At 37.7% G+C, this 8833-nt stretch overlaps 1 protein-coding gene across 1 annotated transcript in view; it reads left to right on the top strand.

The window, feature by feature from the left end:
* The first annotated feature begins 535 nt into the window (after positions 1-535).
* The window catches only part of LOC128695625 (uncharacterized), an 18813-nt gene continuing 10515 nt past the window's right edge, over positions 536-8833 (top strand). The window contains exon 1 of the mRNA XM_053786354.2: positions 536-681. The gene's annotated coding sequence lies outside the window, so the exon portion shown is untranslated. The remainder of the gene's footprint in view (positions 682-8833) is intronic.

Genomic DNA, 8833 nt, shown 5'->3' with positions numbered 1-8833 from the left:
ATTCTGCAACTTACGAGGATCACTTGGTCAGTTTCTTAACGATTCCTGTAAACTCACAAAAGTTATTATCATTACGGTGTTTGGGGAGGCTAAGTTAGATTATCTTTCGATACTTTACATAACTCAAAAATGTATCATTAACCACATATTAGCAAATTAAAAAAAATTACAATTTGTGTGGAAACTGCATGAATGCATTCACCGACAAGTGTGTAATTTTAGTGCGCTTAATAATAATCACGGCTTATTGAATCCCAATATTTAAATTTGAAGCATTCTCGGCCGGCGGTGGACAGGTTTTGGGTAGCCTTAATAATCCTTTTGTAGTCGATAAGCTTTAAACTCAATTAACCAAATGACATGGCAACAATTATCAGAGGTGGTGAGAGACCAGACAATATCACCGCCATGTCACCAGTAAAGATCTTGTACCGCTGGTGTTACCTAACCAAAAGGTCAAACAAGAGTTGAATTTCGCCACATGTAATCTCACTGGTGTAAAATTCTACACGGAAATTGATACTAGAAAAATAAGCATGTTTCAGAAGGCTGGAACAGCGAAGAGAAGCGGTAAATAGAGGCAGGTGGTATGCGGCAGCTGCATGGACTGGCCTGGGCTGGGATAAATCCAGCCAGCCTTGTGGAAGACACACAGTCTCTCACACACCCTCAACGAGAAAGGTTAGCACTTAGAGCCCGTTTCTCTTACTCCTTTTTTTTCGTTCGCAATGGCGTATACTCTCACATCTCGTTGATTCCGTGAGCTAAGTCATCTCTACTTTGGTAAGTATGGGTATGGTAGTGACGCGATGCCCGTGGGTATGTGTGAGGGGCGGTGTCTGGCTGTACGTATTGATCCGGCCGGGACCTCCTCGAATGCGCATTCTCAATTTGATTTACCGACACCATATTGTAAGTCTGAGGAGCTGGAGCTACCCATCATCCCCTCCTCGGATCAAATCTGATTGCCTACCATTACACAGGTGTTATGTAACCCTCACGGGTTAAGCGCTTCCCACACGTTATAATAATCGTAAAAATCCACTGAAAACACCCACCTCTTTTCCTGACCACCTGTTATTATTATTATTATTATTATTATTATTATTATTATTATTATTATTATTATTATTATTATTATTATTATTATTATTATTATTATTATTATTATTATTGTGAGGAGCAGCTGTTGAGGATTGATAAGTAAACAGGTTTGATTCCTAGAAAGGAAGGACAGCTACAGTTCCTTGGATCAAGAGCTCCTCATAACATAAAGGTACCCCCCCCATCCTTGGGAGGGACCACTACCTGTGTATACATAATATGTCAGTGGTTCTGAGGATTGCTCAAAGCTACCTGTTGGTGGGCAACATTTGCAACCTGTGTCCTCCAGCTGGTGCCTGCCAGGCTTTTACTGTGAACACGTTTCACTCAGTGAGAGGAAAAAACAAGCTTTGCCAACTCATAATGATTAAGCTTTTATTCGTAGGAGTGATACGTTGTCATAATTATACGAGTCTTGCTCTGGAAACATCTTTTAATTCGTCATGAATGGCGTGTTATGATGTTCACTCCGCCATGCGTGGATACAAGTATATATATATATATATATATATATATATATATATATATATATATATATATATATATATATATATATATATATATATATATTATATATTTTATATATATATATATATATATATTTTATATATATATATATATATATATATATATATTATATATAATATATATATATATATATATATATATATATATATATATATATATATATATATATATATATATATATATATATATATTTTAATATATATATATATATATATATATATATATATATATATATATATATATATATATATATATATATATATATATATATATATATATATATATATATATATATATATATATATATATATATATATATATATATATATATATATATATGTCGTGCCGAATAGGCAGAACTTGTGATCTTGGCTTAAATAGCAACGCTCATCTTGCCATATAGGACAAGCGAAAATTTGTGTATGCAATAATTTCGCCAAAATCATTCTGAACCTAACGAAAAAAATATATTTCACTGTGTTTGTTTAGTATTAAATTACTGTAAACAAATCTAAAATATATTAAGTTGGGTAAGGCTAAAATAAATTGCTCTTGTTATAATAAGGTTAGGTAAGTCTTCTAAGATACTTTTGGAGCAAAATTAAAAATTTTTACGTTAACATTAATGAAAAAAATATATCTTTAAACGTATAAGAGAAAATTTCAGAAAGGACTTAATTTTAAATGAGTTCTTGCTAATTGACCAGTTTTACATATTCGGCACGACATATATATATATATATATATATATATATATATATATATATATATATATATATATATATATATATATATATATATATATATATATATATATATATATATATATATATATATATATATATATATATATATATATATATGAGGTAATGACCCTCACTTATTTTTGCCACAATCATCACGGTCACTTTCAAAGTCAGTGCCTGAGTGCCTGTAACTTTCACTCAGCAGGTCACACACCTACACCCACCATTTAATGGCCGTTTCACGCACTTTAAAGCGCTCCTCCACCAACGCAGTCTTCTTCTCTCTTCCCTTTTCATATACCAACCTATATACTCGCGGAGAGTAAGTCTCTCTCGCCTCCCGCGGCTCTTGTTCACCTTCCAGCAAATACATACTTGCAGATAACTTAGGGTGGAGGAAGATTAGATACAGAGTATAAACTAGTAGGAAGTATGAACTAGTAGGGAGTATAAACTAGTACGGAGTATGAACTAGTAGCGAGTATAAACTAGTAAGGAAAACTGTGCAAAAGCAAGTTAGTATTGCACCAAAAGCTAATCATTGCACCCACCACACCGCCAGAGGCGTAAAAGAAACCACATAACATGGCAGTGCATGCTAGCAAGCATTGAAAGGGTTTTGAGGTACCTTGACATCCCAGGACAATGTTAGTGTTCCTTTAGTTTCCATATGGGCTTGGAAGGTCAGCTGTCATATTTTATAAAGTGATGGATAACTAAAGCGTAATGAGCACTTGTCAGTGCTCACATGAATATTGTAAAGAGGGGGGGAGGAGGTGGTGGATCGGCAAGCCCATTAAAATTAAGATGTGTGGCTAGAAGCTAAGTCTGGAAAACAGAGAGAGAAAGAGAGAGAGAGAGAGAGACGACTATACACACGTTCTGGAGTGAGAGGGATGATGTAATGGACCACAGAACGCGGTGTGTCAATGTTGTGGCGAAGGGGAAGAATACTGTGTGTATGTGACTATGTTTTTGTGTTTGGGTGGAGTGTGTGTGTGTGTGTGTGTGTGTGTGTGTGTGTGTGTGTGTGTGTGTGTGTGTGTGTGTGTGTGTGTGTGTGTGTGTGTGTGTGTGTGTGAAGGTGGGTAAATGCAAAGTTACAATCCTTGTAAAATTTCTTGTGCCTTTCTCCTGTTAATTTTACTGTCTGCGCTCTCTCTCTCTCTCTCTCTCTCTCTCTCTCTCTCTCTCTCTATTCATTTATCAGTGCCCTCCATATATTGCTTCCGTTGGCTTCAGCGAGAGTAAAGGTGACCTTGTGCTTATTACCCATGTATGTTAATGTGTCCTAAAAGGTCAGCACACAACGCAGGTACAAGTTAAACAGCTACGAAACAAACAACAGCAACAAAAGCAACATTACAGTAACAACAACAACAACAAAAGCAACATTACAATAACAACAACAGCAACAAAAGCAACATTACAATAACAACAACAACAACAAAAGCAACATTACAATAACAACAACAGCAACAATTACTCCTTCGTTCATTTTTGTTACCGATGGTATGTAATAAATATCTGTTGACAAAAATACATCTTTGCTACATGATTTCACGACATTATAGAAACGTGTAGAAATAGAATAAGAGAAAAAAGAGTGAAGAGAATTGCTGGGGATGGAGAGACTGAAGACGATGGAGGGGTTAGGGTGGGAGATGATAGATGGTTGGAAACTTAGGCAGCTGATGAATGAGAGAGGGTCGCGCTGAGAGAGTTTGGGGTTAGGAGATATTTGGGGAAGAGTCAGTCTACAGTATTATGCCAAGGACTAGCTGTGGATAGGGAAGGTTCAACACACTTTCTACAGAGTGGATAGAAAAATGTTACTAGACACTTGATGGACAGATGTTATTAAACATTGATGCACAGGTGGATAAATTAGACAACGATCGATGTTATTAAACACTTGCGAGCAGGTATCACTAGAGACAAGGACACAGATACGCATTACTGGACATGAATGGACGGAGAGGTGCTGTGAGGACTCCTTAAAGAAAATTTTGTAATCTTTATGACTCACATTAGTATGAGTGGAGATAGATACATGTTTAACTTTACTTGACTTAGCCAGTCATTGCCCCGACCCCACTCTCTCCTCTCTCTCTCTCTCTCTCTCTCTCTCTCTCTCTCTCTCTCTCTCTCTCTCTCTCTCTCTCTCTCTCTCTCTCTCTCTATATATATATATATATATATATATATATATATATATATATATATATATATATATATATATATATATATATATATATATATATATATATATATACGTCATACCCTTGAAACCACATCTCTCGCCCACATCCTTCTCTTCTTCACTGTTCACTTATTTTCCAATTCTTTTCCTTTTCTTTTCCTCTACGTCTCACACCTCACGCTTTTTTGCCTTCCTGAGAACAAGGCATCGACACACTTTCTCCCACTGTATACAAGACTTAGCGAATATTATCAAAGGAGGAAGGGGGGGGATGAAGCAAGCTCTTTTGACACGAAATTATTTATTCCACTGGTTTATTATTATTATTATTATTATTATTATTATTATTATTATTATTATTATTATTATTATTATTATTGTATTTTTGTTGTTGTTTTTGTTAGGACTAATAAGTATAGCTTTCTCCTGATACAATGGTACTGAGCGCCTCTGTTAGGGAATTAAGACTTGCCTAGCCATGTGAGGTGACAGTGCAATGCTCGTGACAGCAGAGGCGAGCATGTGCTGAGTAATGCTCAAGAAAACTACTGATGCTGTCACCTATACGGTTTCATGCGCGCACACATAGGTTGCTTAAATGGGTTTCAGGCCTATCGACTACATGAGGGTCATTGAGGCTGCGTGTAATCTGAACATTACCCGTCAAAAATAGTTTGATCTCTAAAATGTGGATTACAGTAAACTCTCATAAGAACATAAGAACATAAGAAAGGAGGAACACTGCAGCAGGCCTGTTGGCCCATACTAGGCAGGTCCTTTACAATTCATCCCACTAACAAACATTTGACCAACCCAATTTTCAATGCCACCCAAAAAACAAGCTCCGATGTGCAAGTCCCTCTCAAATCCAACCCCTCCCACTCATGTACTTATCCAACCTAAATTTGAAACTACCCAAAGTCCTAGCCTCAATAACCCAACTAGGTAGACTGTTCCACTCATCAACTACCCTATTTCCAAACCAGCGTATATACACTGAGGAAAAATATATCCAGCGTACGCATTCATAATATACACGCACGTACATTTGTAATTACGCAGGTATATATGAAAAAAAGATGAATGTGTGCAAATTCACATGCATTCATGCACGCACACTCTTATGCCAGCACACACCCACTCCCTCAGACATTCAATCTCACAATGTGTGACGACAAAAAAAAAATACTCTCACAGCCTTTAATTTGCGTTTGATGAGAGGGACTAAAAACACGCAAACAACAACACACTCGTAAAACATCACTTGCTCTGACTTAATTAAATTGAGGGAGGTGATAAAAACACTCAGTTTTATATCTATTAACTATTAACTTAATTAATAGATGACCTGCTGTATATTGCTGGTATTAGTATTATTATTATTATTATTATTATTATTATTATTATTATTATTATTATTATTATTATTATTATTATTATTATTATTATTATTATTATTATTATTATTATTATCATTATCATCATGGATAAACGTTTATCCCATAGGAGTCATACAACGCCTGGGAATGGGATGCAATGAGGTTTGATCCTTGTAAGTCGAGGGCAGATCCTTAGATTAAGAGCCGTTCACCAGTTTTACCATCGTGTGTTGTACCTCTACGCTGTACTTGTTACGTTACATAATTTCTCCATCCTGTTTCAAGGATGATTTTTGAATGAGCTCAGAGGAGAAGGCAAGGAGGACACAAAGGTGAAAGTTAAATGAGAGAGAGAGAGAGAGAGAGTACTTCTCTTAAGTTGTATCCTACTCTCCTTATGAATAAACTCGTCACTGTTCATAACAGTGGACAGGCACAAACTGTTTGGAAGGAGAGTGTCGCGGACGAAAATATATAAAAATATAATTTACAAACTCATATATGCCAAAGACGGTAAGTAACTCTTCTGTAATCCAAGGAGTGTCAAGTTGTCAAATTCCCCGACGAATGAGTGGCGAAGGAGATTTCATACACGGCTTTAAGAATAGACATGACTGGCTCTCTACGTGTCTGCGAAGTAGTGAAACTGGTCCTGAATAATTAATCGGAGAAACCTCTTCAAAGGGAGTGCTGGTAAAGTTTTTATTTTTTAATCCAAGCAATTGGAACGTTCCTTCCTTTCCAGAATCCTCACGGCCCATGTGGGTTTAATGCTACCTCTTAATTATTAGTAATAATTATTAGAGGTGAAGCAAGGAAGTGAGACTCGATCGGAGGACTCCAATCTGGCAAGACGTGTTTCTTCAGTGTCAGAGGTAATGGAAGGTGATGAGGCAAGCCAGGGGAAGGCCTCAGTTATGTGATCAAAAGTTTCAGTCAGTCGTCATGTTACTAAAATTAGCGTCAGAAAACACCTGGTTTCTTTCCTGATGAACAGAATGCCATCAGCAAACACTTGGTCTCTTTCCTGACGAATAAAACTCCACCAGGGGAGTGCAGATTTACTTCAAGCAACGATTAAAAAACGATACGATTGAGTAAAAACGTTATTATTATTATTATTATTTTTATATTATGAACCGGAAGCACTAAACCCAAATGGGTCATACATCACATGGACAATCAGGACACAATGAGGATTGTTTCGAGGAAGGGGAAGAACTCCCTCGGTGGATATATCCACTTTCTTTACAACTTTAACAGGTGTTGTCGAGGGTACATCAATGATGCCGTTGAGGGGCTCTTGATCCAAGGAATTGGACCTGCGCGTCTTTCGTGGATTAAACCTGATCTCCCAATCCTCATTAATTGCATGACTCCTGCGGGCCTTTTGTAAGTGTAATAATGACAAGAAAGCTGTCTGAGAGTTCAGAAGCATATATATAAATGAAGAAGCATATATATAAATGAGGTGACCTTGAAGGTGACCCTGGAAATGACCCTGGAAGTGACACTGGAGGTTACCCTGGAAGTGACCCTGGAGGTTACCCTGGAAGTGACCCTGAAGGTGACTCTAAGAGCTACATCAGTACCCGTCACTTTCACAAATGTATTTTTGGAACTTGACAGGAACTTGTAGCGTGACGGAGGAAAGAGCCTTGTAGATAATACTAAGTGGTAAGAGGCAGTCTTAATCACAAGAAAGTGGCACTTTCATTTTGTTTTTTCCAGAGGTAAAGTGGCGTAAATCTGGCGTTTCTACTTTCAATTATTAATTATTATTATTATTATTATTATTATTATTATTATTATTATTATTATTATTATTATTATTATTATTATTATTATTATTTTATGTTTATGGGTGGTGGGCTCAAGGGTGTCGTCCTACATTTAGGGTAGGTCCAATTCCTTGGATCAAGAGATCTTCCCCGGCATCAAGGCCTCCTTCACTAGAAGGACTTACTGTCAAACAAGGAGCAGGAGTGGGGCTCAGACTGTGACGTGAAGTTGATGAGGTGTGTGTGAGCGGAAACAAAGATTTGGAGAGAGATTAGTGTTACCTGCAAGGTGAGTCGTGTGCTCATCACCACCTGTGGAGGTGAGTCGTGTGCTCATCACCACCTGTGGAGGTGAGTCGTGTGCTCATCACCACCTGTGGAGGTGAGTCGTGTGTTCATCACCACCTGTGGAGGTGAGTCGTGTGTTCATCACCACCTGTGGAGGTGAGTCGTGTGTTCATCACCACCTGTGGAGATGAGTTGTGTGCTCTTCATCACCTGTGGAGATGAGTTGTGTGCTCTTCACCACCTGTGGAGGTGAGTTATGTGCTCTTCACCACCTGTGGAGGTGAGTTGTGTGCTCATCACCACCTGTGGAGGTGAATCGTGTACTCATCACCACCTGTGGAGGTGAATCGTGTGTTCATCACTACCTGTGGATGTGAGTCATGTCCTCATCACCACCCGTGGAGGTGAGTCATGTTCTCATCACCACCTGTGGAAGTGAGCCATGTCCTCATGACCACCTGTGGAAGTGAGTCATGTCCTCATCACCACCTGTGGAGGCGAATCGTGTGTTCATCACCAGAAAATATAAAAATGAATGAAATTTACACCATCTGACAGATGTTATGATTGAACACACCTCACGGACATCCGCATTTTCTGAGAATACAGCAACAGGAATTGCTATGGCTACAACAGTGAAGCCCCGGGCAACAGGAGGAATGTAAACTGTGATACACACGTCTTTCAATTCGGCCATCATAACAATGGGAAAGACTGGTGGAGAAAGTGAGATATAAATTCACTTGTCTTCGTAAGTGAACTTTAAGAAGGACTGGCAGAGAAAGTTATATATGTAAGTTCACA

The sequence above is a fragment of the Cherax quadricarinatus genome, chromosome 42 (genome assembly GCF_038502225.1).
Source record: "Cherax quadricarinatus isolate ZL_2023a chromosome 42, ASM3850222v1, whole genome shotgun sequence".
In the NCBI taxonomy this organism is placed as follows: Eukaryota; Metazoa; Arthropoda; class Malacostraca; order Decapoda; family Parastacidae; genus Cherax; species Cherax quadricarinatus.
The sequence above is the reverse complement of the archived record's forward strand: the minus strand, read 5'-3'. Positions and strand labels throughout refer to the sequence as shown.